General features: G+C 43.7%; 1 protein-coding gene across 3 annotated transcripts in view; it reads left to right on the top strand.

Moving 5' to 3' along the window:
* Window positions 1–3,811: 3,811 nt before the first annotated feature.
* The window catches only part of SPSB1 (splA/ryanodine receptor domain and SOCS box containing 1), a 29,101-nt gene continuing 23,384 nt past the window's right edge, over window positions 3,812–9,528 (top strand). The window contains exons 1-2 of one of the 3 annotated variants that reach the window (XM_026074092.1): window positions 3,812–3,911; window positions 4,676–4,767. The gene's annotated coding sequence lies outside the window, so the exon portion shown is untranslated. Of the gene's footprint in view, window positions 3,912–4,675; window positions 4,809–9,099; window positions 9,263–9,528 lie in introns of those variants that run through there. The other 2 variants (XM_026074088.1, XM_026074093.1) reach the window with 2 other exon arrangements.

Below are 9,528 nucleotides of genomic sequence, written 5' to 3'. Positions count from 1 at the left end.
ATTCATGCATGTGCATCTCCCACATCTTGCTGCATAGCTTAGTTGCAGCCTAAGAGGAAGAGGGCAGGAGGGCTGTGCACATAGGACTGATTCTGGCAGGATATTGCTGCAGGGTTTGGTATGTGGCACACTCTTGCTAGCGGTCAGTTGCTGCTTGCATTTAGAGAAGTTAAAAAGGGGCAGTTCTGCTGTTGTTGAGTGGCTGTTAGCTTGGGCACCTGGTAGTGGTGAACATCCAGGGAGTGGAGACAAACCAGCTTGGTGACATGCTACTGGTTTTTCAAATTGTGGATTTGACTTGCTGTATGTTGGGATGGGGAAGAAAATAAAGGTTGAAGTGTGCATCTTTTTATTAATATGGGCCCACCTGAGTGATTGAGGTTCATCCTGGAATTTGGATACTGTGATTCTTTCTTCGTATCTGCCTTAAAGCTAACAGACTTGGAGATGATGCACTCAGGGACCAACAAGCCACCTAATGGTCTAACTTTCTTAACARTGTTTGCAAGAAGCAAATATTCAAGCAACTGTTTGGGCTCTCCTGGAAGATTTACCTCCTAYGCTCAACCCAGCTGACTCTGCTGTCTTACTGAGGTGTTCCTGATGCACTGCTCATCCTCTGGGTGTGATGCATGCTGAGTTACTGTAATATGTTGCCTTCCAGTGAGGTTGTTGGAGGGGCAGGTCATGTTTGCACACAGGCMCAAATCTTCACTTTTTGGCATGGGTTATGCTCAAATCTGAGGCCTGATATCTGAGTAATCAGGACTGTTGCCCAGTGTGTGGACCCTGAGCTGGATTTACAAGAGACACTTTGTGTGTCAACACTAAGTGGGAGGGGACACCTGACCAGAGCTGGCTTGGAACAAGCAAAAACCCACATCTGCAGGCAGGCTGTGATTGTGCAACTACATTCTTTCTTGCTCCATACCCAGAGAAGTAGTGTACTGTTTTGGTAGGGGAAACTTGCCAACTATGCTGTGTCACTCCTGGATGGCAGACATGTCCAGATGTTTACCTACAAGGAATTCTGGTGAATGTGCTTCTTAAGTGAGTTTAGTCTCTTCAGAAGACTTTTGCTGCTAGGTGTACTTGCATACCCACTTGGTGGGGGATTTTTCATAAGGACTTTCTGGGGAAAACATGAACAGCGTAGAGGAGTTGGGCTCTGACTCATGAGGTGCCTTCAGCCTTTGTCCCTTGATATAGGGATCCTATGGTAAGTGTGCCCTGACATTCCCTTCCTGGCCASATTGCTCTGGGTGGAACTGCTCAGCTTGCTGCTGTGAATGTGACTTTTTGTGGTGGCACATTACCAATGGGAGTAAATGGAGTTTCCATTTACTGCACGTTGCTGATGGAACATGTGCAGTGTCCCTTGACTAAACTTAGTAGGCAGAAACAGGTTTTGGCTTTGTGCCTGAAGGATGGTGTGRCTTCTGGTATGCATCAATGTTCAGAGCCCTGTGCTCTTATCTTATTGGGGTTCAGCTCTCTTTAAACCTTCAAAAAATATCCCAGTCAATCCCTAAGACCAGCCTTGAGAGAACACTTGGTCTCCTGGGAATCTCCATTTCAAGATGCAAACTGGGTACAGCAGAAAGCTGCTTTGTGGGTTTTTTTATTTTTTTTTTTTACTGCTGGGATAAGTTCCGAGCTAATGCAGTGTTCCATATATTGTTAAATCTTGTTTGGGGATGTTTAAGCCATGCACGAAACAAGCTGGTGCTTGAAATTCAGTCCAACCCAGGGCTGTGGTGCTGAATGGACATCAAATTAAAGTCTTCTCCTTAGCTTTGGGTGGACAAAGCAAATGGCCCAGCAGGTGGCAGGCTGGCAGCAGGGAAAGATGGCTTTGCAGGTTGCTGAATGTAACCCTTTTTGCCGACAAGTCTGGTAGAAAAACTGGGCAATCCAATTAATACATGCCTAGATGTGTTTATCCAGGATGAACATCTTTGTAGCCAGCTCTTTCAAATCCTGGTGTGGTAGGACCAAAGCGTTGGGGTTATCTGCGGGGAACAGTGGTAGGGTGGCTTCRGTTTAGAGCTGTACCTCTGGAGTAGAAGTGTGGTGGATGTAGTAGTGGGGCATTCTGTCTTGCAGATAGTGAGCTGAAAAATTGTAAGTGTGGGGTAATCATGAAACTGTTGCCAAAATTAAAACAGTATGTCAGTCATGGAACTAGGAGAAGAAGTGACTGCCTCTTTACTGTTGATGGTCACCTCTCAAATGTCTTAAGTGATCCAAGTTTTTTCTAATATTCATTTGGCAGTATATCATTGTACTGATGAGGCACATCTCATCCTTGCCCTTCCTTAAGTGTCTTTAAATGCCTGAATTATGTAGTGCTGGGTTTGTGTTGTGGCAGGTTATTCTAATCCTCTTCTTGACTCTGAAAAGCAGAGCTCTAGATGTAACCTTGGCTTTTGGGTCTTAGAGCTTTAAGTTTTGGAGAAATGGTTGGCTTAAGCCAACTTAAGTCTTGAACACCAGCTATGCTGGAAGAGTCTTTATCTACTGAAATGTTGTCAGTAGTGGAATCCACCTAATGTTAGACAACCTGATTGACCTTGTGAAAGTACCTCAGTCTTCAGACTAGCAGTTTTTGCTAATTTGCAGAAGTCCATATCAGTACTTCCATTGAAAGCAAAGCTGCTGTTCCAGGTGTCCTGGCTTCAGCTTGAAATCCTGTGATTGTACAGGCCTGATACTGTGCCTTATGGTTAATCTACAACTAGTTACACTGGCAGTTTTAAGTGGCTGTAGTATCTCACTGAGTATAGGAAACAATACATAGTGTAATGAATTGACTGTAGAAATAAGGTAAGTTTTGTCTGCTGTAAGGTTTTTAAGGGAGGAAAATCTTGTTGGATATGGTGGTTTTATTTGGTATTCTACGTACGAGATATGCTAGACAGCATAAGTCTATACTATGTTTGGGACGTTGTGGTGCACTGAAGGGTGGGTGGCAGTGGCGTTCTCGTTCTTTGCAGATTGGTGCTTGTACATAGCAAAACTCAGCAAAGCTGTGTGAGCCATCCAGCCTCTTCAAAAGAAGGAAGACTTCAATGGCTGCTTTTTTTAAAAAAAAAAGTGAATGTGCTTTGAGTGGCTGAGGCTGACCAGCATTAGAGAAGACAGAACCTTAGATCTTGAAAAGATTTAGCAGCTAACAGAACTGCGGTTGTGTCTTTGGAATTCTTAATCACTAAATTTTGAAAATGCAAGGCAGCTCATGTTTTCTGCTTGTTCCTAAGTATGTTAAGGAGTGCATCTTAACAGATCTCTTTTGATTGTTTCCATAAGGTTTCTTCCTTTCTCTCTATATTTTAAGATCTTTTAATGTGCTTCAAACTTGGTTCCTAATTGGAAACTTTCCGTTGATGTCATGGGAGCTTTCTGTGGCCCACATCAAATAGCTTGGTTCACCAGGAATTAAGTGACTGTACAAATGTTTATATTAAACACTTATTTAGAAGGCATGTTGATTTATGAGGACCTATGATGACTATGGTATGTTGGGAGGATAGGTTGACTGTACAGGCTTTTGTCTTGCCTTTGAACTGTAAAAGTACTGGCAGCTGTTTAATACCCAGATAAGACAACTCRAGCTTGCTTACATCTAATGAACTTGCCCCATCACTGACTCTTGCTCTGTTTCTTATCTCTCACATTGGGAACATTTTTGAATGGGTAACCTTAATGGAAAGGCCTCGGACAGTAATGTCTGGAACAGTCAAAGCAGAAAGCAGCCAGCTTAATTACAGGTACTGGAATTCCTCTCTTTCAGAGAGGAAACCCACAGTTTAGTCTGCTGAGAAGCCCAAGGGAAGGGAGGGGGAAGGAAGAGATGGTGAACATGTGTTCTTCAAACTCTGCTTACTCAGGCCTCTGTAGTGGTCAAGAAGGTAAGGTCTTGAAAGGTGGAAGAAGGAATAAATACCTTATTAGCGTTCCCCCAAAACAGTCTGAAAGGCTTTCAGATTGAGGTGTGGCAATCTCTTTCCTTCCCTGGGAGAGATTTTGCTGCTGCTTTAAATAAAGGAAAAGCTACTTGGGGTTTGGGGGAACTTTCCTTATGAACATCCTGTGCTAGKAGCTACCTTTGCAGTAGACTCTTGGCAGATCAGTCAGTTTTGCAAGACTTGCTGAAGTTTTGTGCTGGATTTCATTGCCACCTGTGGCTGTATGCACCCCTGAGAAATGAGCAAGCAAGTCCAGCTGCACTTCAGAGTTAGAGCCCCAAATTGTGTTCAGTTACTTCACTTTGGAGAGGGCAAAATACCTTTGAAAATTTGATGCTTGAACCTAAACTGCAGAAAGAGCAGGGCTCTAGGCATGGTTTTGATAACTAAAACTAAGCTTACTGGTGGACAGAATCTTTTCAGGCAAAGAACATATTTAAATGATTTTCATTGTGTTCTCTTTCTGAAAGTTACAATATTGGACTGCTATCAGACTAAACTCACTAGAAAGCTAAGTGTACCTACRTAACCTTAAACTGAGGTATCTCTCTGGGATGTTGCTCTGCCTTTAAAAAGGGGTAGTTGCCTCCTACCAGAAAGAAGATTCCATTCCCTTTACACTAGAAGGATATCTTCTAGCATCCTTCCTCAAACATGTTGTAGAAGTTGTCATGGCTACTTCTAACTGCAGCCTTTTCATGTTCCAGCATCACCCCTGTTGATGTATCCACCTCCATCCCAGCTCAGTATCAACAGCAGCTACATCTGGAAGTGATGTTTTGAAAGAAACTTATTGCAGGTGGGGCCAAAGATGGACTACTTCATACAAGAATAAATCTAGTGAGTCTGGATGCTTACACTGTCTAAAATGGCTCAGAGTAAAAATTTCTGTATGTGCTTTCAGATGCTGTCTGGAAAGGTGACACTTAATGCTGTTTATTGTCAAAACACCTGTAAAAATATTGTCTCTTCAGCATTATATACTCTCTATGGTTCRGAGCATGACTGTCTCCTGACCAGTTGCGTGTGGTGAGGCAACTGATGTGAACTGTATTACCTCATACTCCCTTTTTTGCTGTGGAGTGGTACCATCATTATGTAAGCTAGTAATGTTGGAACAAATCACACAAGTTTGCTTCATCACTCTAAATGATCTATGTGCAGCTTAATGTTGGCATACAGGAGGTGATGAGGAAACCACTTAAAATATTGCTTGATGTACAGAGCTTGATCTAGTGAAGCTGTTGCATAGGAATGCACTTCTGAGTGTAGCCCAGTAAAACTAAGGGGCAGACTCCACTCCCAGCCTCCTGAACCAGCCACTCTGGATACTAACCACTAGCAAAGCAACTGAACGCTTTTGGAGGTGCACATCTTGGCCATGGTTTTTGGTGAAAACTATTACGGTTTTGTATTACCACAACTCAGTTATTTCCAGTAAAATTGTCCTGGAGTATCTGGCCACCCTACAGTACAGATGTCCTCTGAAGGCAGTGTATGTATTTATGCAGCTGTAGTTTGTGTAATGTGCTTTAGCTCATTTCATTTTGGCTCTTCTCTCCATTCTCAAATCTAATTTGTCTAGTTGCATTTGTATAGGGATAAAACTTCAGGCAGCCAGACTAGAAGGGCTTTCTAAAGTTCTTCTGTGCTTCCTTAAATACCTTTTGAACACCTGATTTACATGGGGTTTTGTTCTGTGGCAGGCTGTTCTAATCCTCTTCTTGACTCAGTCAAGCCTCTTGCAGTGCAGGGTGATGTAAGAACCTAGCTGAAGCTTTTGGTTGCCCTACCTCTAAAACAGTCGCAGCAATTTCCTAGGAACCTTTCAGGTAGTGGTGAAAGCAAAATACTGTGTAATGTTGAGACTATGTACCCAGCTGTAGCTTTCATTGAGATGTATGCTGTCTCTCTTCCTAATTATGGTATGTCCCAGGTCAATTATATTTAAATATAGAGTCCAACCATGTCATTAAACTCTTCTTGGCTAATGAAAAGGCAGAAATCTAGTGAGGCATCATCCCAGAATGCTCTGCTTTGGGGAGTTGCTGTGTACGTTCCAGTAAAGCTGGCAGTGTGAGCTGTCTCTTGTGTAATCTGTCTGCCAGGAATATCCTCTTAGTTCAGCACTTCATTGCAAGCTGCTGTGTGATGGCCTGTTGCTTGTGTGTATTCCTGGATGTAGAGGGGTTACCTTGCTAAGCGTGCTGGTGGTGTGGTTTGCTAAATGTTGACAGATGGCTCAGCACTTCTGTTGCAAATCTGACTTTCTTGAGTTTTTGCTCACATAACCAATGTTTAAGAGTTATATAGCTTTTGGCAGCTGCCTCAGAAATTGGAGGTGAACATATCTTTCTGGACACTGGCAATGGGTTGGGTTAGGCTGAGTGCGTTATGCTGGCTTCTCTTTGCTTGATAGTTTCAAACAGCTTAAAGGTTAGAAATAGCTTTCCATGTTAGCTGTCAAGCTAATCTGTGGAAGAATGGGAATCCATTACAGAAACCCTGAGCTGAAGTAAAAAAGCAGAAATAAATATATGTGCATGGTGAGTCAACCTACTCAGGTAGCAAATGCATGCACGCAGCATTTGCATTCTGGCAGGTCCTGTATTGTGTGCATGCTTCATAGTTAGCATTCAAGTGAGCTGCTTATGCCTTGTACATCTGTCCTAGCTATCTGGTCCCCTCTAGATGCTTGCCCCAAGCTTTACTAGATGAACCTTTTTGCTACTAAAAAGGGGAGGAGGAGGGGGAAGGGGCAGGAAACRGACTTCCTCCTCCACCCAAAACCTCATATGACGGAATAAGGTGGCCCAGACTAAAACTAGTGCGTCTGAGTCTGCATAATAAAGACACCTGGAGGGACTCCTCAGCAATACTGAGGGGAAGACAAGAGCATATATCCCTCTCCCTGTTTAGATCATACGAGCGGCACTGCAGAGCACAAGTGCTCGGTTTGTTTTCAGTGGAAGCTCGCTGTACACCACAGCATGGCTTGGTAATGTTTTGCTTCCTGTAAAAGAGCTGCCATTCCTTCGCCTACTGTGGGAAGCACTACTAAAACCAGTTAAAGTTTACGAAGATGCAGAATAGAGTTGACCTACCCTGGACGCACTCTTATGACAAACTTCAGTGCCTCTGTGTTACTGTTGCAGAACTGGACTTGAGCACAAAGTCTAAAAGTCGGTATTATATAACAAATGCATGATGATCCTGACTTGACTCTCTGCAAAGAACAGACCGTTCTAGGCAGACAAGAAATGCCAATGCTTTTTTTCCCCTCTGGCTRGGTTGCAAACCATCTATGCCAAAACATTCTGGAGGCGTTCTGCCATGGTGTGACTCCGCTTCCTTTTTGCTAAGGGAGATTCCTAGGAAACTGCTTTCCTTCTGGAGGCTTGGAGGGGAAGAGGGGACTGAAAGCTGCAAGGGGGGGATATCAGAACTTGAGCAAGCCGAGATGCTTGATTGCAGTGAGATAGCAAGTTTGGATCTGTCTGGCCTCTTCACCTTGATTGGCTGTTGCAGTGGTTGGGGAAGAGTAATTGCATCTTCCGGCTATGTTGTTGGATTTGGGAAGGGTTTTTCCACAGCTTTTATTATGTTTTAAGAGTTGTTGTTCCCAGATCAAACTTGAATAGAAAACATAAGGCTTCTGCCAGCTTTCTGTCACAGACACCTTTTATCTTACATTCATCTCTTCTAAGCAGATGCTGCTTTCATTTCTTCTGCTTTTTTTGTTACAAGACTAAAATTAACAGCCCTTTGATGCAAGGGGAGAAATTGCTTTTCAAAGMAAAGTACCTAGTTAACTTCAATAATAAACTGATGTTTTTATCTTGAAGGTAATTCTGCATTCTTTCTTTGAAATAAATCTGAGGGCTGGAAGATCTTGAACCCTGTTTGCTCTGAATTAATGTGCAGCGCCTCCTTGTTTGGGAACATGAACGACTGTTCTGTCTGGGTGGCAGGCATGGATGAAGCTGGGCTCCTCAAGATGAGCTGTGGGTAGGGAAGAGGAGGCAGAAGTTGGTATTATGCAGAGTGTTCCTGCAGCTTGTTTCCCTCCCAGCTGATTATAGACTGCAGCGCTCGTGCTCATGCTATCGTGAGTGTCAACCATGTAACTCAAGGTGGAGCACAGCAGGGGGAAGGAGCCAAGAAGAACACAAGCCATCAGACACTTCATTGTGGTAGTGAAGCAATCCATAGCCTCTAGCCAGACAGTGCTCTCCTTCCCCATCCACCCTCCCCTTCCYAGCCTTCCTGCCTTCAAAGACTTGCACCCGAGTGTGAGGTCTGTATGAACACCCAGCTTCTGGCTTTCATCTTTTCCACTTAAAAAGACGTGCTCTGTTCCTGTAAGGTGGAGCCCTTCCTAAAGGGTGATGTGGCTAAGCTGCATGCCCTGGGAGGGTTGTTTGCAGGGGTGATGCTGAAGCATGCCTGTCCTCATAGGGAAGGCRACTGGTGGCTAAGTCTGAGCCTCAGCACTGCTCATGTAGGAGGTGACTTTGGGGAGTGGAGGAGAATTCCTAGGCTTAAGCCATGGCCAGTCTGGCTAGAGGTCAGGACACAGAATGAGAAAAAGATGTTGCTGCCATCTTTGTGTTACAAGAGCACACTAGTGTGTTATCTAATGCAGTGCAGGCACATCTGTTGCAGAGGTTATGGGCTCAAGATGSCACTTGAGAGAAGGGCTGGGGGAAATACTTCCTAGTGAAGGAAAAGGGGCAGAAGCCAGGTACTTTTGGAGGTGAATTGCGAAAGGTATTATTTGAAAAGGACAATGCTTTGTCAACTCTGCCTGGTCCTACTGAAACTGCCAGTCATTGAGGGAGACCTGGGAGACTTTTTGCGTATAGGTAGGTGCTGGAGGAATTGAAGAGTCTGATTTCAAGTTAAACAGTCTAAACTTGATTTAAAGAACCTGTGATAATTGTGTGATGAACTCTTGCTGTGGATGCACATGCAGGGGTGTTGACTTCTGAAAACATCCTATTGCCAAGTGAACAGAGCAGTTTTCTAAACAGTCTATGGGAAAAAAAATCACTTCCTCAGTGACTCAACTGTCTCCTCTTCTGAGGTTTTTGTCTTCAGTAGTGACACCCTCGGTCTCCACAGACCTCAGGACAGGAAAGACCTGAATTTATAGCTTAAGTAAGCTTTGAAAGATCTATCAAGCCTTTATGCATCAGGAGGTAACTTCATTCTTGTTTGTCAACACTTAAGGTCAGGGTGAAGAGATCTTGGCAAACATTGTAGAAGAGCACTGGGTTTTTCCATGTGGCAAGGTAAGACAAAGACCTGGGAGTGGTGGGTTTTTTTTTTAATTTCTGCTTAAATTGCTTTAAGTAATTTAGTCTTCAGTAAAAAGGCACTAACAGTAAGTACAAGAGGATTGAACTGTGTTCACTTTGGGCTTTATTTGACCTGAGGAATAGCACTAAGTTCAACCTGATACTGGCTGACAGGAAACTAGAAGGATTTGATCAGGGAGTAGAGTGTGTAACCCTAAATACATGGAAAAGCTTCCTCACTATGAGGACAGTGAAGTACT

This window comes from Apteryx rowi, unplaced genomic scaffold, assembly GCF_003343035.1.
Source record: "Apteryx rowi isolate R43461 unplaced genomic scaffold, aptRow1 scaffold_38, whole genome shotgun sequence".
Lineage (NCBI taxonomy): Eukaryota > Metazoa > Chordata > Aves > Apterygiformes > Apterygidae > Apteryx > Apteryx rowi.
This window is presented reverse-complemented; position numbering and strand designations above follow the sequence as displayed.